Genomic DNA, 23,809 nt, shown 5'->3' with positions numbered 1-23,809 from the left:
CGTCCATATAACGTTAGATGGACGTTGAAACAACGTTGTGTGTCAGCTGGGAGTGTTACCAATGATTTGAGACAACAAATATTATGTATGTTACCTTGTGTCAGTTGCAAGTGTATCTAAAAAAGAAAATTAACTATACGTTGCGACTTAGATCAGATTTCCATCATTTTTTTCACATTCCGAATAAACCTTGAATAAACTGAATCAAAGGTTTAATTATTGCTAAAACATATTACTGAAAATGAAAGAAAATTTGAGGCTGAGAAGTCTTCTCCCAGTGGTTTGCGTGATGGCGTGATCTCATAAGCGCTATATCAGAATAAAAAAGAGAACTCCTATTTTGAAAAATAACGATGAATGGGACAGCTTTGAATCATACCTGTAAAACAATCGTCAGCGTCATAATATTCCACAACGCGATCATAATCCAGCAATATTTTTGACAAGTTTTTTTATCTAAAAACCTAACAAAGTATTTTCTTTCGATGGGCTCTTCAAGAAAATATCCGTACATGGGGGGATATAGTGTCCGGGGGGTAGTGAAAAATCTACAAAATTGCCTTGTCCGGGGGATAAAAATGTTCTGTTTGAGGGTAATTTTGAATGTCCGGGGGTCAACTGATGCTTGTCCGTGGAGTTAGACCTGCTCCCCGGGGGTCAAAAGTCACATGATGTTCGGGGGGGGGGGGGGTAAATATCAAAAAAATGTTATATCCTCCACCCCCCCCCCCCCCACATTCAAAATTTTTCTCGAAATGTTGGAAATTTATCTTGACGGAAAAAATCAAAGTTCCAAAAACTGACGTCAAAACCCCTTGACCCCTAAAATTTGACGAAATTTCAAAGTCAATGAAACCAAAAACGACTTATACCGATCGAAAGCCCTAAAAAAACGATATAGAGGACTTTGAAGTGGATATGGTCGATTTCTCAACCTATCTCGAGAAAATTAACCTCAAAATTACGTCGACTTTCTCGAGTAACGTTGGGAAATAGAATATGTCCACTTAAAAGTCCTCTCTATTGTTTTTTGAGCGCTTTCGATTGATTTAAGTGGTTTCGTGGTTCATTTCTTTGAAATCTTGTCAAATTTTAGGGGTCAAGGGTTTTGCCTTTGACGTCAGTTTTTGAGTCCCAAAAGATTTTCCTAGGCCTTAGCAAAAAAACTCTCTTCCCGAAAAACTCTTTAAATACTTCATTCTTTGAAATTAACTTGCGTCGCATAAAATATACCACGGGTCCTAAGGGTTTGCCCCCTACTATAACAAACTTTGACGCCCAAAATTTGAGTTTAAGGGATTAACAAAGTCAGCTTAACCACGACAATTTTATAATAAACCATACTTTAATCGTAGAAATTTTAGCGAGACTAATATTTAGCATATATTAGCGAGTCAGGAAAATCTTGATTTTTTTGGATTTATTTTAGCGAATCACGATTTCAAAAGACTTCGCGTGGATAAATTTTAGCGAATACTTGTATACATTATTGACTGAATTCGTTTTCTAGCATTTTTTTGCACTATAACCCTTCCTATTGACAAAAATGTATCAAGGCAATATAACCAGAAATTTCGTGCGGATAAATTTTAGCGATCTGGCGATTCGGCGTGTTTTAGCGAAATTTATTTTAGCGAAATTAGGGAACACTCGCTAAAATGCTAAAACTAGTCTCGCTAAAATCTCCACGATTAAAGTAGTACAAAGGATAGTCCGAAAAAATTTTAGCATCTTGTTTCATTTCTGCCTGCTTGGAATTTCGAAGTACAGAATGACTATTTGACTTTATCGGACTATCCTTTGGTTAACTGAACTTTGTGAAGACAAACAAAATACAAGGATTTGACTTTGGATTCAGTCTTTGTTAATTTCGCTTAGCGAAAGTATTACGATCAGCGTTCGTGGGTCGCTGCGGGTCGGAAAATTTTTTTGCGAAATCGAAAGTAAAGTATCGGTGGACTAACTCTCTTAAATATTTTGTAATTGTAAAGTATCGGTGGACTAACTCTCTTAAATATTTTGTAATTTAAATGATTTTTTAATATGGGGCGCCATTATGTGAAAATAATATTGTAAGAACGGCGCCTTAAAAGCGATAGAAAGCAAAGGTAAAAGCAGTTTTAACTGGTTTCTAACTGTCTGAAGAAGCCCGAAGAGAAGTCCAAGTTGTAAGTACTTTGTATCTTTTTGTCTGTAGGAAAATAGCATTCATAGCTGTGAGGTTATTTTCTGTGTTTTAGCTATATTTTGCTTCTCAGATCCATCCAGTTTAATTATTGGACTGGTTCTGTTTTAGAAGTTGTTTTTTTTAATTTTTGCCCTTCAGATTTATCTGAATCTGATTGAGGCAGCTTTTTTTTCGCCCTTCAGATTTATGCACTACGGGCCACTGAATCTGATTGAGGCAACCCGTGGCCAGGGCAGGTTGTCATCCTGTGCCTGCGACCGTACAAGCTGCATTGTCAGCTCTTACAAACCAAAGCTGCATTGTCAGCTCGATTACAAACCAAAGCTGCGCTGTCAGCTCTTACAAGTCAACTCAAAGCTGCGCTGTCAGCTCTTACAAACCAAAGCTGCGCTGTCAGCTCTTACAAATATCTAATTGCTGTATATAAGTTCATAATAATTTTGTAGTGCTAATTTTTAAAGTGTAAAAATGATATCCATTGAGTCATATCGTTCACGTATAGGATGTTTTGCTTTTACAGCTCAGAGAAATGTTAAAGGTATTTCTAAATCTATTGTTATTGGTTCAGAACTTTCCAATGATGCTTTTTCTAAACTATTGAGACCAGTTCGCTTTGTAGCACTTTTAACAATCTTTTTTTTTGCAATTCCAAAATCATACGAGATAACGTTTTATGAAACACCACTGGATTTTTTGCATCTTTCAAAAAATGGTATATTTGTTAGATATCCCAATGTGACGCATAATTTAGGAGATCCAAATCTTACTTTTCTTAAAGTTAATTACACACTTTTATTATCAGGAGATATAGAACTCAATCCAGGTCCAAACACTGTAGAAATTAAAAGTGTGCAAGGGTCTTTTCATCAGGGAAATTTGGAAAGGTTTGGTGAGACTGCAGGCATACAATGTTCGTCAAATTGTTTTTTTGCTATTTGTTATGCGCAACTAAGAAAATTATCATTGTGGAAGACTCATGATTTGGACTACGTTTTACATCAAGGTGATCTGAATTTCAAAAAACTTGGCATCACTGGGCAGTCCCCTTATATTGAAGAGTTTTCAAAAACAATTGAAATAGGAAATAGTACTTGTACACTAGATTTCAATATTTTTGAAGGTTACTTTGTGACCGGAGATAATATTTCAGTAAATTTTATCAGTGAAGAAATCCTTATGCAGCACTCTGGTGCAGTTTTAGTAATTTCTGGTAATTGTTTAGGTGTGATGCACTACAACAAAAAATATTTTCTGTTTGATTCACACAGTAGAGACTCAACAGGACGTCAAGTTCCTGGAGATGTTGGCAAGTCAGTACTTTTGGAATTTCACCATGTAAATGAAATCAAGCAGCTCATAAGATCTGAATACAACGCAAATTTATTTAACATTATATATCTGAAAACTGCCTTTCAAGAAGTAGAAAATTCTAAAAATGTTATTTTGAGGGAAGTATCACGCCGTCAAAAAAATGCTTCACACAAAAGATCATATGAACAAATAAAAGGTACTGAAAAGCATGAAAAGAAAAATAAAGTTAAGAGACAATTCCGCAAACAAAATAAAGGTTCTGAAAAACATGAACAAGAAAAAGAAAAAAAACGTCTTTCATGGCAACAAATGAAAGGGTCTGAAAAACATGAACAAGAAAAAGAAAAAAAACGTCTTTCATGGCAACAAATGAAAGGGTCTGAAAAACATAAAGAAAGAACAGAAAAGAAACGTTTATCATATCAACAAAATAAAGGGTCAGAAAAACATGAACAAGAAAAAGAAAAGAGACGCAAGGCTTACAAAGACAAAAAAAACAAACCAGGGAAAAGAGTTGAAAACTTTAAACAGAAAAAACAAGAGGGCCCTTCCTACATCTGTGTAATGTGTAACCGCTGTATGTTTAAAAAATCTGTGTTTGGTTTTGATGAACAAAAGTTCTCATTGATCAACTTTGAAGAAATAGAAAATTTTAATCCTGTAACCTCGTTTGATGGTAATTTCTACGTATGCACAACCTGTCATAGAAAATTAATGAAGGGAGAAATCCCATGCCAGTCTGTTACTAACAAGCTTCAAATTTTTGATCTCCCAGATAATCTAAATGATATACGAAAACTGGAAAGAATTTTAGTAGCTCAAAGAATTTTATTTTCTAAAGTCATGATCATGCGTAAAGGTGAATTCCCCAAATTGCAAGGTGCAATATGCAATGTTCCTATTGAAACACCAGGTGTATGTAAAGTACTTCCTAGAGGAAGTGATAGTAGTGGTGTAATAAATGTTGAATTAAAAAGAAAAATATGCTACAAAAACCCTGTTATTTCGCAGCAAGTAAGACGACAAAAAGTTTTTGAAACTTTGGACTTTTTAGTGAATAATAATCCTTTGTATCATGATATAAATATTGATATGTCAATAATTGACCAAATGAATAATGATGAATATGTTGAAAGGGTTTTATCAAATAATGATTCCATATCAAACGCTTCTTCCAATGATATAAGATTTGTTGATGATACAACAGTTACCTTAATCAAGCCTTTTGAAGAGCAATTAGAGAATGAATTTGATTCTGATGATCCACTCAGTGCGTATCGGACACCAACATGTGAAACAGTCATTGTATCAGAAGTGCCAAACATTATTTTAGATGATGAAAATGCAATTTTAGCTCCGGGTGAAGGTCAAACCCCCAATTCATTAACTCAAGATGAATTTTGTGAAGAGTTAGCCCATCCTCATCTTTTTCCTACTGGGAAATTTGGATATAACGTAGAGCGAGATATAAAATTGTCGCCAACAAAGTACTTTAATCAGCGTCTTTTAAATTACACTCAAAAGTTTGCTTCGGATTCAGATTACATTTTTTTTGCTCACAAAACATTACTACAGCTTAATCTTAGAAGTAAAATCAATATCGCAATGAGAATTTCAAATTCCAACTTGACCGCGGGACTATTAGCAAATAATTTTAATGATACAATTCAAAATTGCGTAGCATCTGATAATGCATACAAGTTTATGAGTACTATAAAAGGAACCCCTGCATACTGGCAACATATGTTATCTGATGTTCTTGCAATGGTTAAACAACTTGGTGTCCCAACATACTTTATGACTCTCTCTTGTGCAGATTTACGGTGGGAGGAATTTGTTACCATTATCAGACAATTAAGCGGGGATGCTGATACTGATCATGAACTTCTTGATTACCAATCTAGATGTGCCCTACTTAATAGCAATCCTATTGTGCTTGTGCGTCAATATCAATATAGAAAAGAGTTGTTTTTCAAAGAGATTATAATGGATGGCCAACTTGGAAAAATTACATACTATGCTCTCAGAGTAGAATTTACTTTCAGGGGTAGTCCACATGATCATTGTTTGCTTTGGGCTAAAGATGTCCCAAAACTTGAAGATGGAAAAGAAAAGTATATTGAACACATAGATAGTGTTATTTCTGCTAATGTTCCTGATAGAGAAGAAAGTCCTGAATTATGGAAGTTAGTCACTAAATATCAAATACACTCCCATTCAAGAACGTGTAGTAAATATCGTAAAAATGAATGCCGATTTCAATTTGGAAAACTTTTCTGCAAGCGTACTATTTTGTCTGAACCGCTTCCTGAAGAGTTACCTGAAACTGAAAAACATGATATTTTGGTTGCTAGAAATAATGTGATCCAAACTGTTCAAGAGTATATAGATACAAATTTGCATCCTAAAAAGAGAAACATTTTGGATCCTGATAAGCCTGAGTATATTGAAATTGGATCTATTGATACAATTTTGGATTCTTTAGGGTTAAATTATGAAACGTATGAATATTACTTATCAATCTCACCAGACAAAGATCAGCATTTGTTTCTAAAACGTGACCAATATTCTTGTTTTGTCAACAATTATTTTGCAGAAGGCCTCCTAGCATGGGAGGCCAATATCGATATTCAGCCAGTTTTTAATGCATACAAGGCAGTTACATACATGTGTGCCTATTTTTCAAAAAGTGAAGATAAGTGTTCAACTGCAATGCAAGAAGCATTAAAACAGGCCAAAGATTCAAATGACAGTCAGTTTGAGAAAATGTCTAAAATTGCCAAAGTTTACAACTCTAATAGAGAATGCTCAATCCAGGAAGCAGTTTACTTAACAATGCCTGAACTGTGGCTTAGAAAATGCTTTCCTGCTATTTCATTCGTTAACACTAACTTACCTGATCAAAGGTACAGAATTTTCAAGTCAAAAGAAGAAATTGAGGAATTGCCTGAGGATTCTGATGATCTTTTCAAACGAAATATGTTAAACAGATATATTGACCGCCCAAACACAGGGCAATTCAATACTATGTGTTATGCCACATTCTGTGCAAACTATACATTAGACACAAAAAAAAATACAAATGATGAAAATGATTGGCAGCCTACTGTACTAGATGATTCAACAAGTGCAGTGAATCATCAAGAACCCCAAACACTTCCAAAATCAGCCAAATTACTCAACAGTAAGGAAAAACTTAAGCTTCGTAAAGTTCCAAAAGTTTTGAGGTACTACACTCCTAACAAAAACAAACATCCAGAAAAATTTTCCCACCATATTCTAATGTTGTTTTACCCATTTAGATCAGAAGAAAATGATTTGAAACTTGATGGCTCATATGTGTTGAAGCTCAATTTAGATGAAGTCAATGCAGTTGTTAACGAGAACAAGCAAATTTTTGAACCTGATGGTCATCTTGTTGATTTAGTACTTCAAAACTATCGCAATGACCTTATGCATAATCAAGATGCCTTTGCTCAACAAGAAAATGATGAAGTACAAGACCTAATGAGCAACTCATCAGACAGTGAAAATGATGATGAAAGTCATGATATCGAACAAAATTTTGCACCATTTACTCAAACAGTTCATGGCTTGCAAACTGATGACCAAATCAATACCCATATAAGATCTTTAAATTCTAAGCAAAGAGATATTTTTGATATAGTACTAAATTGGGGAAAAATGTATGTGCAAAATTCCAAGTCCAATAATCCTGTACTACTAGAACCATTGAGAATATTTTTAACAGGTGGTGCGGGCGTAGGAAAATCTCACTTAATTAAATGTATTTACAATTGTTTGTCAAAAGTCCTAGCATATAAAAGTGATGAGCTAGAGAAGCCACGTATTATTAAATTGGCCCCAACTGGTATAGCAGCTATCAATATATCTGGCACCACAGTACACACAGGATTGAGTATTCCAGTTGGAAAATTCAGAAATATGGCTGACAAACAAAGGACTGCCATTAGAAATAAATTACATCACGTAAAGTTGATAATAATTGATGAAATATCTATGATTTCGTCGCAACAGCTTTTGAACATCCATACAAGATTATGTGAAATTTTTGGTGTAAATGACAACACGCCATTTGCAGGGAAAAGTATCATTGTTTGTGGAGACCTCTTTCAATTACCTCCAATTTTTCAAAGTCCAGTATTTTCAACTGAGGGACCTATTATTGGTGCATTCAAATTATGGCACCTATTCAAACTAGCTGAATTAGATGAGATTATGCGTCAAAAGGATGACTCTGACTTCATTGATCTCTTGAACAATGTAAGAGTAGGTGAATTGAATAGTAATGATGAAAGTATGATTAAATCTAGACTGATAACACGAGAACACCCTGATTATCCAATAGAATCATTGCATTTGTTTGCAGAAAATGCTTCAGTCCATCTTCACAATATTCAAAGATTAGATACTCTGCCCTCGGAAACAATAAATGTAGAAGCTATGGACGTTTATCCAAGGGATTTTACTGAATCTCAAATTACCAAGGTTAAAAACCTGCCACTTAACGATACAGGTGGCTTATCAGTTCTATTTGATTTGAAAATATTTGCAAGAGTAATGCTAATTAGTAATATTGATATAGAGGATAGGTTGATCAATGGTCAACTTGGAACCGTCACTGAGGTAAAATTCAGAAACAATAAAGTAGAGCTAATTTATGTTAAACTAGACGATAAGACGGCTGGAATAAAAGCTCAAAGTAAAGACCAATATGCTAAGGCCACTGAAACTGTTCCCATTGAAAAGAGTGAGGTAAATTTTCCCTTTGACAAAAAAAACCCATACACTTCACCTATCATTTCTCGGACACAATTTCCTCTTAAGCTAGCTTATGCTTGTACAGTGCACAAAGTTCAAGGATTGACTTTGGATTCAGTAGTCGTTAGTTTTGACCTTGCAAGGCAAAGAAAGTTCAATGCTGGTCAAATGTATGTTGCAATGAGCAGAGTGAAAAATTTAAATGGTTTGTACTTTACTGGTCAATATCGACGTAGTGCTTTTGTCTGTAGTGATAAAGTTAGTGAAGAATACACACGATTGCGTCAGAACAAAGTTGAAAGAGTTGCAGATATTACGAGGTGCAGTTCTAATTTAAATGTTTGCCTATTGAATGTAAGATCTTTAAAACGACATGCAGTTGATATTCAAAAGGACAGATTTTTGTATGAAAATGATTTGTTATGTCTGACAGAGACACAGATGAGTTATGAGCATTCTGAGGAAGACAAACAAAGTATTCATGAAAAACTTCCTTATTATATTCTTAGTCATAATATTGACCAGCATAAATTCAACAGTGTTACTGTCTGTCATTCTCCTTCTTTTATTGACATTGATGAGTATGATCATTCATCATGCTTTTCTCTTGTAAAATTTAGAAAAGCTGAATTTACTGAAAAGGGATTTTGTGTTTTGGTTCTCTATAAAAGTTCAAGAATTCAACGTGATGTGTTCTGTTACAATCTTGCTCAATTTATTGAAAGATACACAATTGATATCATTTTAGGAGACTTCAACATGGACGGCTTTGAAATGGAGCATGATCAATTGTTGGCTGACATTCTCCAAGATTATGATTTAGTTCCGAACTTTCCAACACATATCGATGGGAAAATGCTTGATCAAATTTGGACACATAAGGAATTGGTGCACGAGTATGGTATTGAAGTTATTCGTAAATGTGTGAACTTATCCGATCATGATGGAATCAAATTATCGCTGACTTTGCTAGCTTAGAATACCCGTCAGAGGCGATTCCCGGCGGGACAAGGGGGGGGGTTGGAAACTGGGGTGGTGGATGATCTCAACTTTCTGATGATTAGTTTTGAGTGGTCAAAAGATACATTTGCTTATGTTGTCATAGGTGCTTCTTTATGAACAGTTTGAATTGATCAAAGGAAATTTTTTGTGATAGACTGAGTAAACCAGGAATACTCTTTAAAGCAATGATGTTATCGAAAATCTGTTAATATGATATCAGTACATGTTTGATTCTGGATAAAATTAACTTAATTAAGGATTGAAGCTTAACTCTGTTGGAAATATGCAATTAAGGTCATCCCACCACCCCGTCCATTCTTATGTAAGTTTTCTGACGTTTAAAGACTATTCTTAAAAGACATTTCTGCATTAACCAAAAGGAGGGCTCTGTTGAGTTTGACATTTGCAGATGAAGTTGGGGAGGGTCTGAGAAATGGGTCAAATATGTGTGAGTGTCTTTTATGGATGGTCTATGGTAGAAAAAATCTATAGACAAAGGACAATTAGTTTAAAGATGCCTTTCATTAATTCATTTTTGATTACTATCTCGTCAGGAAACTTACATACCTATGGGTATGGCATTTAATGTATCATTTTATTTATTGTATTATTTATTCCTATTTTTTATATTATTTGTTCCTATTTTTTATATTTATCATTTTTCTTCTGTTTTTCATAATTATTAGATTTTTTGAAATTATTTTATTCAGAACAAAGTAATATTTCTACCATTTTTTAATAGGCTTTTGTTAATTGTTTTATTATTTTCTTGTACTCTTTTTGTTATTCATTTGCCTACTCAAAAATCAAAAAGACTGTCACAGAGTTAAAAAATAGACGATATGGAAAAATATGGAATGAAAAAATATGGAAGTACATTGCAAGTGAATTGATTCATCTATATATGTATGCATTTTGGTTGATATTATAAGGATAATTATTGAAACGTTGAATAGTGGTATAAGTGGATATATATTTCTATTTTGGAATTGATGTAATCGCTTATCCTAATGCAGCTTGAATTCATTGAATCTCAAAATATCCTAAATCGTCGTCATTTTCAGTCTTTATGAACAAAGAGTCGAATGGTTTCGAAAATTTTCATTACAATCACCAACATTCGCTACAATCGCCAACATCGATACTGCAAAATATGCGCTTAAAGTCATTGTACCATATCATCGTTTCATCCGATTTCCACAATATGCTGTATTTGCTCATTGGAAACATAAAATTTTATGATTTTCAGCATTTCTATAGCAAATCAACTGTCGCGCTCAGCCACCAACCGACCATTGATAATACAAAAATAACAATTCTTATCGCGATTTCCATGATTCCACTGTGACTTCTTCGACGTACGTATCCTGACTTGACCTCAATCTTCGAAATGTCTGGTGATTTGTTCCTGTTGGATAAAAAAACGTTTTGGTATGTACACTTTGTATGGTTTGATTACTCGAAATGTGACATTTATGTAAACGAAACACTGAAGACTAATTTTTATTATTTTGGAAGCCGGAAATCCACCGGATGTGAAAAAAAGCCAAATTTGCACAATACTTGTAAATTTGTAAATTGCTAGCTATTTTCTATGAGCTATGTACTATCGAACTTTTGGAATTACGAATACTTAGAAATATAATTTTTAGATTCATGAAATCCAAACTCAAGTTTTTGCCCCTGTACCAACCTGTATTTCCCCTGTTCATTAAAAAACGAAAGCACATTTTCGGCCAGAATGAAAGAAAACTTTTCTACGAATTGCTTGGAATCTCGAATCTTGTCTTTTCAAGTTCAAAATATTGGATATTTTCGACCAGAAATGATGTAAAATTTTACCTTGCCTTTCGTTCTAAACTCACTCAAAATAGGTTTATCTTATTAATTTTCCGCATTCCTCGTCAAGTTTTAATTGTGAGCCCATTGTTCTCCAAGGATTTCAATGTTCTTTTCTTCTTCGTCTTATTTAAAGCGAAATTTTCGACTTCTAGTCGTCTTGTTTTGATTCTATATGTACATTTTAAAAGGGAAGAAATTTTTCGGAAAGAAATTTAGCTGATTTAGCGGATTTATAGCCGAAATCTGCCAAATTAAGTTCCCGCCAAAATTAGTTTTTCCTTCAACAGCTAAATTAAATTGCCGCCAAATCTAAATTATTTTATTTATTCCCTGAATTCCTGCTATTTCAGGTCTAAAAACAGATCTTTTACAGTCGCTAAAATAATTCATCCGCCATATTAAATTCCCACTAAATTTAAATTTATTAGCCATCCGCCAAATTAAACTCCGTCTGAAAATTTTTTCTCGCCCGCCCGCCAAATTAAATTACCGTCAAAATTTGTTCCTTTAAGATAATTTTTACGAGAAGAAATCATATAAAGTAGAAAATGGTAGAGAGCAATTATCCCCGCGGAGCTGGTGCTCGGGTAAATTAATGTGTGTCCAAATTTTCGATAATTTTTCGGAGGCAATTCCACCCCTCCTAGCATAATAAATGATACCTTTAAAGAAGCGCATTACGATGTAGAACATGAAAATCGGTGTTACTTAAATTTAGGCTTTGCCAATTTTGCGAAAAACCGCAAAAATCAAAAAATGCTGACGTCAGCAAAACTTGTTCTTTAAATAACTCCAGTTTGGCTAATGGTATGAACATGAAATTTGGACCAAAGTTGCACATCATTAAAAAGATCATTTTGAAAAAAAACTTTTTTGAAATTTTGCTGATGTCAGCACTTTATTGTAAATTTTCGTATTTTGCTGATTTCTGCTGACGTCAGCAAAATTTGAAAAAAAGGATTATGCAAACGTGTTTTTATTAATGATATGCAACTTTGGTCCAAATTTCATGTGTATACCATTAGCCAAACTGGAGTTATTTAAAAAACAAATTTTGCTGACGTCAGCACTTTTTGGTTTTTGTAAAGTAATTTAAACTTGTAAAAAATCTCAAATATTTCTAAAAGAAATCAAGTCTCAAAGTGCTAAAAATAATAAAACAGTTGGGCTTGCTCTAATAAACAAACTGCCCTTAGGGTGTGGTAACAGTGGTTTGAGTCGTTATCGGAATGAGAAGAGGTTTGACAAAAAGGAGAAATTAACGTAATTTAACGGGTAAACTTGTAAAAAATCTCAAATATTTCAGTTCTAATCTGAAAGAAATCAAGTCTCAAAGTGCTAAAAATAATAAAACAGTTGGGCTTGCTCTAATAAAAAAACTGCCCTTAGGGTGTGGTAACAGTGGTTTGAGTCGTTATCGGAATGAGAAGAGGTTTGACAAAAAGGAGAAATTAAAAAAAAATTTCATTCTCTCGTGAGTAAGTACTGAAAATTTTGAAGACAATAAAAAAATATAAGAAAAATATATTAAGAACAATTATAAAATTACATATACATAAATCCTTGTTTGCAAAAATTGACGATTTAAAAATAATTTAAAAAATTTGGCAAAAATTCCCTAATTTAAATTCCAACAAAGAAGTATGAAAACCACAATAAGCTTTAACCCGATGTGTTTAGTGAGACCACACGATAAAAAGTGACCAAGCGTTAAAAAGTGACCGCTTTCGAAACTAAATCGTAGATAATTATCATCATCCGCAATGTAAAAAGACGTTTTAACCCTTTAAGCTCGGCAGACGCGTATACACGTTTCAAATTTGCCAATATGCCGAGTCCCAGACTTAGGGCTATAACTCATGACCACTTAATTTAATAGGGCATAAACCGAATCCTTTAGAGAGAGTATAAAATACCTTTTCAATGGTACCAAAACCATTGACTAACTCTCAAGTTACAAGCTTTTATACCAGTTTGAAAATTTGGATTTCAAAAAATAAAGTTGGAAATTTTCACATTTTTCAAAAAATGTTGCGCACTGGTAAGGTTAAGAATAATTTCGCTAGAACGTGAAAATCTTAATTAAAAATAATTTAACAGAAAGGGTCAAAAAAGACGAGCCAGAAAGTCGGCCGTCTCAATTACCTGCGATAGAGTTGAAGCTCTGCTCCAATGACGGCCGACTTTCTGCCACGACTATAATTTGTCTACAAGAACATTATAATTTTTGAATTTTTGCCGCCTAAAAATGTTCTTAGTATTTTCTTATTTCAACCATTGTGTGATTATATTCGGCTGTTATAGAGTCCACAAAGCCTGAAAATGTTTTTAACTTGTTCTTAAAAAATTTTATTAATCCAAATTTAATTTAATCTAATTAAATCTAACGATCGAAGCCTTATGTTCTAATATAGTTTGTTGTTATAAAGTACGAATTGTTTTTCAATAGAGACCAGTTGGCAGTTGAAATCTGACAATTTTCAGCCAGTAAAACCTTTCTGCTTCCTCGTAAAGTTTTTATCAAAAAGGTGTGCAGTGTTTTTATTGTTAGCCATAACTTTCTAACCAGCTGTCGTATAATAAAAAAATCTGGTATCGTTGGAAAGATATTTAAACCCGTTTATATTTTCCACTGATTAGTCTTTCAAAATTCGTGCAAAAAATGAAGAAAATGAAAAAGAAAATTTGCAACTCGTCCTAGAAAGGTGTTAAGAAGATGATTTAATCAATCGAAAAATAATAAGTAATATGTAACAGTATGCTCTGAAACAGCTTTTTATGAAGTTGAACTATCGTTAGGGCTACAATGCTGAAAAAAGAGAAGCCTACATTCTCGGGTCAGGTGCTGTACGAAGATGATTTTACATCAATCGAAAGCAGGATAATACCCATCAATTTCGCAACCTTTCCATAAATTGAACGAGGGCAAGGCAGAAAATATCCTTAGCTTAGCTAAAAACACTAGTAGAAGAATTACGGTCAATGCAAACTTTGACCGCAATGTGATTTTCTCTAGAAAAATCAAAAACATGGTTGTTCGACTAAAAAATAAAATAACAAGTGATGCTTTTATGGACCTACTTCGTTATGCATTCAACACATATATATCATCAAAAAAAATGAGTAATTTGGCTAAGAACATTGATGTATGCTTATTAATAGTGATTCTTATATATAAACATGCGTTTTCTGAGCCAACCAAATTTGGTACCCTATTTTCATGTAAAAACTAAAAAAAAAAAGCCCAAAAAACCTGTTTTTTAGCCGTTTTTTGGCCCAAAGATTTTTTTTTCGAAAATCGGGCTCCGTCACATTCGAGGGTTTATAGTTGCACATCTTTGTGCAAAAATCAGAAAAAATTAATGAGCCAATTTCGAGAAAAGTTGGTAACGAACGGACAGACGGACGGACGGACGAACGGACAGAGGTTAATTTATAGGACCTCCGCCACCGGGGTAGGTCCAAAAACTTTTACTAAAGCTAATACAATATTTAAGAACTATGATATTTGACATGCCAATGGCTTGGCGGGCTTGGCGAATTCTTTATTTTCTTTTCTTCTCGTTCCCAACCCTTTTTCTTCTGGTTCGGGCGGACCCCTGCAAAGTATTTGTGGTATTACTTCATGAAACAAATCACGAACCTTTTCTGGTTGTTTTCTTGCAGAAAGTTGTCCAAAATAAACAATCTTATCCGCCAACCTCTTCCGATTTGCAAAGAACTGATATGCATCTTCTTTTGACACTTCTACCTCCGAAGGATGGACATCAATTTTGTTACCTAATACACAAAATTTAATTTCATGTGACCTATCTCTCAACCTTCTTTCGGCTTCTTCCATTTCACGTTCCACGTAATACAGACTTTTAAGATATGTAACATCGTAAACAAAAACAATGATGTCAAGTTTATGATACATAACAGGTCTATCTCCTTGTAGGTCATAATCGTAAATGAAGGGACCAGCTCCGTCAGATAGTTTTATCTAAAAAATAAGTTAAAAAACATAAAATTATATATTGTTATCCCTTTGCCTGTCCTCAGGTAAAAAATGGCAAAAATCTTTTTTCGAGGCGATGTAGTTGTCTTAGGTGCGAGAAATACCGTCGTTAAGAAATCGAGTGACCCCCAACGGGGTTTCATATTGTTTATGGGTAGTAGATTAGTGACAGAGCTGGCACATTTTTCGAAACCCAACACCACAGAAAGTGAGTAACACCACACAAAAAGTGAGTGACACCAAACAAAAAATGAGTGACACCACACAGAAGGTGAGTGACACCACACAGAAAGTGAGTGACACTACAGAGAGTGAGTAGCACCACACAGAAAGTGAGAAACACCACAGAAAGCGAGCAGCACTACAGGAAGTGGGCAACACTACAGGAAGTGAGTAACACTACAAAAAGTGAGTGACACCACAGAAAATGAGTGACACCGCAGAAAGTGAGCAACACTACAGGAAGTGAGTAACACTATAGGAAGTGAGCGACACTACAGGAAGTGAGTACACTACAAAAAGTGAGTGACACCACACAAAAGTGAGTAACATTACAGAAAGTGAGTATACCACAGAAAGTGAGTAACACTACAGAAAGTGAGCAACACTACAGAAAGTGAGTAACACTACAGGAAGTGGGTAACACTACAGAAAGTGAGTGACACCACAGATAGTGAGTGACACTACAGAAAGTGAGTGACACTACAGAAAGTGAGCAGCACTACAGGAAGTAAGTGACAATACAGAAAGTGAGTAACACTACAGGAAGTGGGTAACACTACTGGAAGTGGGTAACACTACAGAAAGTGAGCAACACTGCAGAAAGTGAGTAACACTACAGGAAGTGAGCAACACTACAGAAAGTAAGCAACACTACAGGAAGTGAGTGGCACTACAGAAAGTGAGCAACACTACAAAAAGTGAGCAACACTACAGAAAGTAAGCAACACTACAGGAAGTGGGTGACACTAAAGAAAGTGAGTGACACCACAGATAGTGAGCAACACTAAAGAAAGTGAGTAACACTACAGAAAGTGAGCAGCACTACAGGAAGTGAGTAACACTACAGGAAGTGAGTAACACTACAGAAAGTGAGTAACACTACAGATAGTGAGTAACACTACAGGAAGTAAGTGACACTAAAAGAAGTGAGTGACACTACAGCAAGTGGGTAACACTACAGGAAGTAAGTGACAATACAGAAAGTGAGTAACAATACAGAAAGTGAGTAACACTACAGATAGTGAGTAACACTACAGGAAGTAAGCAACACTACAGGAAGTGGGTGACACTACAGAAAGTGAGTGACACCACAGAAAGTGAGCAACACTAAAGAAAGTGAGTAACACTACAGAAAGTGAGCAGCACTACAGGAAGTGAGTAACACTACAGCAAGTGGGTAACACTACAGGAAGTAAGTGACAATACAGATAGTGAGTGACACTACAGAAAATGAGTGACACCGCAGAAAGTGAGCAACACTACAGGAAGTGAGTAACACTATAGGAAGTGAGCGACACTACAGGAAGTGAGTACACTACAAAAAGTGAGTGACACCACACAAAAGTGAGTAACATTACAGAAAGTGAGTACACCACAGAAAGTGAGCAACACTACAAAAAGTGAGCAACACTACAGAAAGTGAGCAACACTACAAAAAGTGAGCAACACTACAGAAAGTGGGTAACACTACAGAAAGTGAGTAACAGTACAGAAAGTGAGTGACACCACAGATAGTGAGTGACACTACAGAAAGTGAGTGACACTACAGAAAGTGAGCAGCACTACAGGAAGTAAGTGACAATACAGAAAGTGAGTAACACTACAGGAAGTGGGTAACACTACTGGAAGTTGGTAACACTACAGAAAGTGAGTAACACTACAGAAAGTGAGTAACACTACAGAAAGTAAGCAACACTACAGGAAGTGAGTGACACTACAGAAAGTGAGCAACACTACAAAAAGTGAGCAACACTATAGGAAGTGAGTGACACTACAGAAAGTGAGCAACACTACAAAAAGTGAGCAACACTACAGAAAGTAAGCAACACTACAGGAAGTGGGTGACACTACAGAAAGTGAGCAACACTACAGAAAGTAAGCAACACTACAGGAAGTGAGTGACACTACAGAAAGTGAGCAACACTACAGAAAGTAAGCAACACTACAGGAAGTGAGTGACACTACAGAAAGTGAGCAACACTACAAAAAGTGAGCAACACTACAGAAAGTAAGCAACACTACAGGAAGTGGGTGACACTACAGAAAGTGAGTGACACCACAGAAAGTGAGCAACACTAAAGAAAGTGAGTAACACTACAGAAAGTGAGCAGCACTACAGGAAGTAAGTGACAATACAGAAAGTGAGTAACACTACAGAAAGTGAGCAACACTACAGGAAGTGGGTGACACTACAGAAAGTGAGTAACACTACAGATAGTGAGTAACACTACAGGAAGTAAGTGACACTAAAAGAAGTGAGTGACACTACAGCAAGTGGGTAACACTACAGGAAGTAAGTGACAATACAGAAAGTGAGTAACAATACAGAAAGTGAGTAACACTACAGATAGTGAAAAACACTACAGGAAGTAAGCAACACTACAGAAAGTGAGTAACACTACAGAAAGTGAGTAACACTACAGGAAGTAAGTGACAATACAGAAAGTGAGTAACACTACAGATAGTGAGTAAGAAACACTACAGGAAGTAAGTGACACTAAAAGAAGTGAGTGACACTACAGCAAGTGGGTAACACTACAGGAAGTAAGTGACAATACAGAAAGTGAGTAACAATACAGAAAGTGAGTAACACTACAGATAGTGAGCAACACTACAGAAAGTGAGTAACACTACAGAAAGTAAATGACGCTACAGGAAGTGAGTAACACTACAGGAAGTGGGTAACACTACAGATAGTGAGTAACACTACAGGAAGTGGGTAACACTACAGGAAGTGGGTAACACTACAGGAAGTGGGTAACACTACTGGAAGTGGGTAACACTACAGAAAGTGAGTAACACTACAGAAAGTGAGCAACACTACAGAAAGTACGCAGTTGAAATTCTGCATTTCAGAGTTGAAAATGTTGACAAAATATATTACAAACTTGTAAAAAAATTCGAAAATAATTTTTTTGTACATTATGAGTAATGTTCAAGCTCTATCAATCTTTTTTACCTAAATAAATCAAAGAAATAAAATTATGACAAAATATTGTCGGATTTTTCATACCAATTTTGAAATACAGGCGGCAACGAACGTTTGATTCCACCATTGCATTCACCAGTAACACCATCATTGCATTCACCAGTAACACCATCATTGCATTCACCAGTAACATCGATTCCATCATTTCAGTCACCTGCACCATTGATTCCAGCATTACAGTCACCTGCACCATTGATTCCAGCATTACATTCACCAGCACCATTGATTGCATCATTGCATTCACCAGTAACACCATCATTGCATTCACCAGCAACATCGATTCCATCATTTCAGTCACCTGCACCATTGATTCCAACATTGAATTCACCAGCACCATTGATTCCAGCATTACATTCACCAGCACCATTGATTCCATCATTGCATTCACCAGTGACACCATCATTGCATTCACCAGTAACATCGATTCCATCATTTCAGTCACCTACACCATTGATTCCACCATTGCATTCACCAGTAACACCATCATTGCATTCACCAGCAACATCGATTCCATCATTGCATTCACCAGTAACACCATCATTGCATTCACCAGCAACATCGATTCCATCATTTCAGTCACCTGCACCATTGATTCCAACATTGAATTCACCAGCACCATTGATTCCAGCATTACATTCACCAGCACCATTGATTCCATCATTGCATTCACCAGCACCATTGATTCCATCATTGCATTCACCAGTAACACCATCATTGCATTCACCAGCAACATCGATTCCATCATTTCAGTCACCTACACCATTGATTCCATCATTGCATTCACCAGTAACACCATCATTGCATTCACCAGCAACATCGATTCCATCATTGCATTGACCAGCATCATTCATTCTATCATTGTATTCACCAACAACATTGGTTAAGTCAATTTTCAAATTTCCGACCCCTCAGAGCCACCATTTTCAAACTGTTACCCTAGTGTTACCCATGTGTTACCCCCTGTTACCGTGTGTTACCCTGTGTTACCACTTTTAGTAACAACGGGCAACGAAGCTCGCTTCAAAGCGACAATAAAAGATAGATGTCCAGTCGTTTACACGTTTGTTTTTTTTAAGAAACTAGTTTTACCAAGCAGCCTCAATGCTTCTTAAGAAATCGGCCTTTCGAGCCTTAAATGTTTCTTACATGTTTCTAAACTTTTTGACATAATCAGCCACATTGAAGGCTGGATTGGAAGGTTCTTAAAAACAACCGAATTAAAAAATGTTATTTTGTCATTCTCAGCCTTAGCATGTTTCTTTAGATGTTTCTTAGTTTTTAGGCATTCTGAGCCTCATGTTTCTTAAAAGCGTGTTTCTTAAAATAAAAAAAATGTGTATATGTTCATGATTTAATTTACATCATCGCCAAAATTAAGTTCAGGTAAATCAGCAAAACCCATGAAAAATTTTTCTGTCAAAATTTTTTCATCAAAAGTACTTTAAAAACTGAAATACCTTATCGGTAGAAATTTCCTCGATAAAAAGTGACGAAAAATCGCTTAGTGACAATTTTTTTTACCAACGAATGTTTTTTGTCAGGGAAATTTTCCACCGACGAATACTTTTTGCCGACGAAATTCTTAAATGAAAAAGTGCTGTTTTCGTAAAATTGTCCTTTTGCCGTATGATTTTGCTCGGATCTATTAGATATTCCTCCACTTTATTAGCCTGGATATCCAAGCTCAAAATTTTAGAAAAACAAAATATACCTTAGCCCGGGGTCCACTTAAAGCTTTTTGATAGACTGGATGGCGCTGATAAGTGGCCCGGTAGTATATGGTAATATGCTTTTGCTTAGGCGGACTGTAAAACAGTCCGCCAGATTTAAGTTGTTTTCGGAAGGTAAAAACAGTATGAAGCAATGTTTTTATTTGAGAATAAGGGATTGAAAATCTTTTAATCGTGTTTGTTTCTCATTTTTGATTATTATCTTTCAACTCAAAGTAGTTTTATTGTTATTTGGATCTTTAACATTTTCTTTCAAAATGGCGACCTCGCCAAATGCTCCTAGTCTACTTCACTGGACTCAGCGTCGTAAAAAATTATCAAAAAGCAAAGTTCAGCCAAAAGTAGACTTTAGTCTAAATATACCTCAACATACAAAGTTATAAAATTATAGAGCTTGGTCTCCCTAGAGAATGAAAGTGCAAACCCATGTTTCCAAAACTTTCCTAGCCAACCCAGGGCAGCAAAACAGAAATTAATAAAGAGCAGCCTTACAAGATCTAAAACCATTTAAAACATCCAAAAATTACACCAGAGTCCATGAACAAGTTTGCATGCATTATCATGGCCAACCATGTTTTCTTGAAAAATGAACTTGCCTCTGTTTTCTTCTTTTTCATGTTTTCATGTAACAGAAAGACCTATCTTCACTAGCAAGTGGAGGACTATCCTATTTTTGCTTTAGAATTGTTCAACGTCGTGTAGATTGGCCCTTACGGTTTTAGCGAAGTGAGCGGAAGCAAGCGGACTGCATTCTCTTAAGGGCTCTGACCATAGTCGGAAAATTGATTTTAGTATTTGAACATAAAAGTTATGTTTTAGGTTCTTTAACACTTTCAACAAAGAATTACCTTTATAAATTGCTTTTTGATCAAATCCCTTCAGAGTATTTAAGAATTTAATTGCAGAAATGACGTTATGAACTTTAAAAAGACGTTAATAATATGTTGCATCACCTTCTTTTATAAAAAGTGCTAAGTTTTAATGGGTAATTAGCCTTTTTGTTTCTAAATTTCTTTACAGTGTCCACAAAGAATTGAACTATTTTATATTTTGCGGAAAATTTTTCTAAAAAGATGTGTCAAAAGTTATGACTGTTTTTTTAAGCAAAATCCAGTTGAAAAATTGATAAAAAAACACTATTTCGAAGATTTCGAGACAAAGAAGCATTTACAAAAATTTTCCGCAAAAATTTTTATTGTTCGGTAAAAGATACACCATCTACTGCGAAAAAATTTTCAAAATGTTTTTTCTTCGCCGAAACTAAGCTCTTCAAAGTTGAAATACTCTTCCTCGCAAAAGTCTTCATTTTCTTCTTCATCAAAATTTTTCAATGCCATTTTTGAATTTTCAGATTCAGGAATAGTTTGTCTAACAGAAAATGTATAACATGCCATAGTTTTGTTGGTTACATCAGTCAGAAAACACATTTTAAACACGGCAATTATGAAAAATTCACTATGGTCAGAGCCCTTAAAGAGAACGCAAATCGCTCTAGGGAGACCAGGCTGTAAACCAGAACATAAAATATCAAAAATTAGACTATGAAATAGTTTACAGCCTGGATATCCAGGCTACCACTTTATTAGCGTTCTTATATTTGAGGGCTCTGACCATAGTCGAAAAATTGATTTTAGTATTTGAATATAAAAATTATGTTTTGGGTTCTTTAACACTTTTAACTAAGAATTACCTTTATAAATTGCTTTTTAATCAAATCCCTTTAGAGTAATTAAGAATTTAATTACAATACTGACGCTATGAACTTTAAAAAGATATTAATAATATGTTGCATCACATTCTTTTATAAAAAGTACTAAGTTTTAATGAGTAATTATCCTTTTTGTGTAAGTTTTTTCAAACTGTGTTCACAAAGAATTGAACTGTTTCAAATTTTTCGGAAAAATTTTCTAAATTAAATGTATCAAAAGTTGTGGCAGTTTTCTATGAAAAATTGGGACGAAAAATTGGCCTATTTTCAAGATTTTGAGACAGATTAGCTTTTAGAAAAATTTTCCAAAAATACATTTTTATTTCGATAAAAGATACACACCAAAAAAAAATACAAAATGTTTTTTCCTCGCGGAAACTAAGCTCTTCAAAACTCAAATACCTTATCGGCCCTTTTTACGCCGGCCCTAATTTAACGCCGGCGCCTTTTACGCCGGTCCTTATTCTGCCACAGCCTAATTTCGGGCTTACGCCAATTAGCGCCGTAAATAATGTCCAAACTTGTAAAAATCGCTATTCATAGGCTTCAAAACCGTAAGTATCAACTAAAATTGAAATTGAAATGTCATCTTTCAGTATTAAACTGTGGAAAATCTCATTGAAATTCATTGATTTTCGTGAAGCTTTGGAAATGAGTAAAAATGGGTAGTTTCGAATTTTTTCATTGCAATTCTTAAATTCTCAGACTCAAGGATAATTGGTCTAACAGAAAATGTATAACAGGCCACAGTTTTGTGTGCTACATTAAATAGAACTTTACATTTTGTACGTGGCAAATATTTAAAATGCACTAGGGTCAGAGCCCTTAAAAATGATTTTAAAGCACGGAAAAAAAAGTATGAAAAAAGAAACCACCAAAAACAATGTTATTACTCTAGATTAATTGTTCTGTTTATAAGAAAATAGTGACCTTAGTAATAAAAATTGTATTTTCTATACCTAAAAACTGAGGAAAAATATTCGTCGACAAAAGGATTCATCGTCAAGAGAGATTTTTTATCGACGAAAAATTTTAGCAAACGAATTTTTTTTACCTACGAAATTTTCTATCGATGAAATGTCTACCGTTAAGGTAGTAAAATACAAAGATTTGAAACCTTTTTTTCTCAGACATCACGAGAAGAAAGGTCAAACCTTTGTTTCTCAACTTTTCCTGTTTGAACTTGAATAACTTCTAATCGCTTTTTTAATTGGCCCAGAGCGCAGCGCTATGGGCCTTTAAAACACAACTGATCGAAAGACTTGACTTTGTCGGGGCCTATGCGCGCAAATATTGACGCGTCCAGTCTAAAATTGAATTATCTGACATTGTGCACACGCGTAAGAAAAAACCACATATAGTTGATACCTCCAACTTATATGGTCAGAAGTACTTATATCAAAATGGTAAAGTTATTAAATTTTTATTGCTCGCACGACTGGAGCCAATACATCAAAAAAATTTACTCCTATAAATTTGTATTGCAACTCTGCAACGAAAAAATATGTTGACACTGCCAACACTGCTGGGCCTTTACGCCGCTTAGGCTTTCTTGTTTGATTTGAAAATCGAATTGCAAAATGTAGAGCCTTTTCGGCCACAGATATATCTTTTATAAAAAAACTAGATAAAGCAACTGTATCTACAATCAGTCAGGAAATATGTTGGCAGCTGGAAAAAAATTACTACAGGACTTTTTCTCTAAAATCCCCCCCCCCCCTAGTATCAATGTTTCATGACCGACGCAGGCCTCCTTAGACACTCCTAACTAGCCAAACACGGATAATAGGGGGATCTTAGAACTGCCTTTTTTGCCACTATTTTCCTGACTGATTGTAGTGTTTTATGCAAATTATCTGTGACTTTTGCCCGATTAAGGAGCGCTTCTAGATCTAGATTTGATCTGCTTTAGGGATAGAATTTCACGGGGATTTCGCAGATTTCCAAGATTTTGGTGTCATCCACGAAATTAAATACCAATGGAAACTTGGAAAGGTCTTATCTGCGAAATATTATTAAACAAAACTAGAAAAAT

The 23,809-nt window shown here is 35.0% G+C and overlaps 2 long non-coding RNA genes across 2 annotated transcripts in view; one reads left to right on the top strand and one right to left on the bottom strand.

The window, feature by feature from the left end:
- LOC136800699 (uncharacterized) overlaps positions 1-23,809 on the top strand; it is a 164,801-nt gene that overhangs the window by 110,159 nt on the left and 30,833 nt on the right. The gene's annotated exons all lie outside the window — the stretch shown is intronic.
- On the bottom strand, positions 10,177-11,283 carry LOC136800696 (uncharacterized). Its single transcript, XR_010845745.1, has 2 exons — positions 11,126-11,283; positions 10,177-10,691 (listed from the first exon to the last, which is right to left on the bottom strand). It is a non-coding gene; the product is annotated as an uncharacterized lncRNA (long non-coding RNA).

The sequence above is a fragment of the Clytia hemisphaerica genome, unplaced genomic scaffold (assembly GCF_902728285.1).
Source record: "Clytia hemisphaerica strain Z4C2 unplaced genomic scaffold, Clytia hemisphaerica genome assembly, whole genome shotgun sequence".
In the NCBI taxonomy this organism is placed as follows: Eukaryota; Metazoa; Cnidaria; class Hydrozoa; order Leptothecata; family Clytiidae; genus Clytia; species Clytia hemisphaerica.
This window is presented reverse-complemented; position numbering and strand designations above follow the sequence as displayed.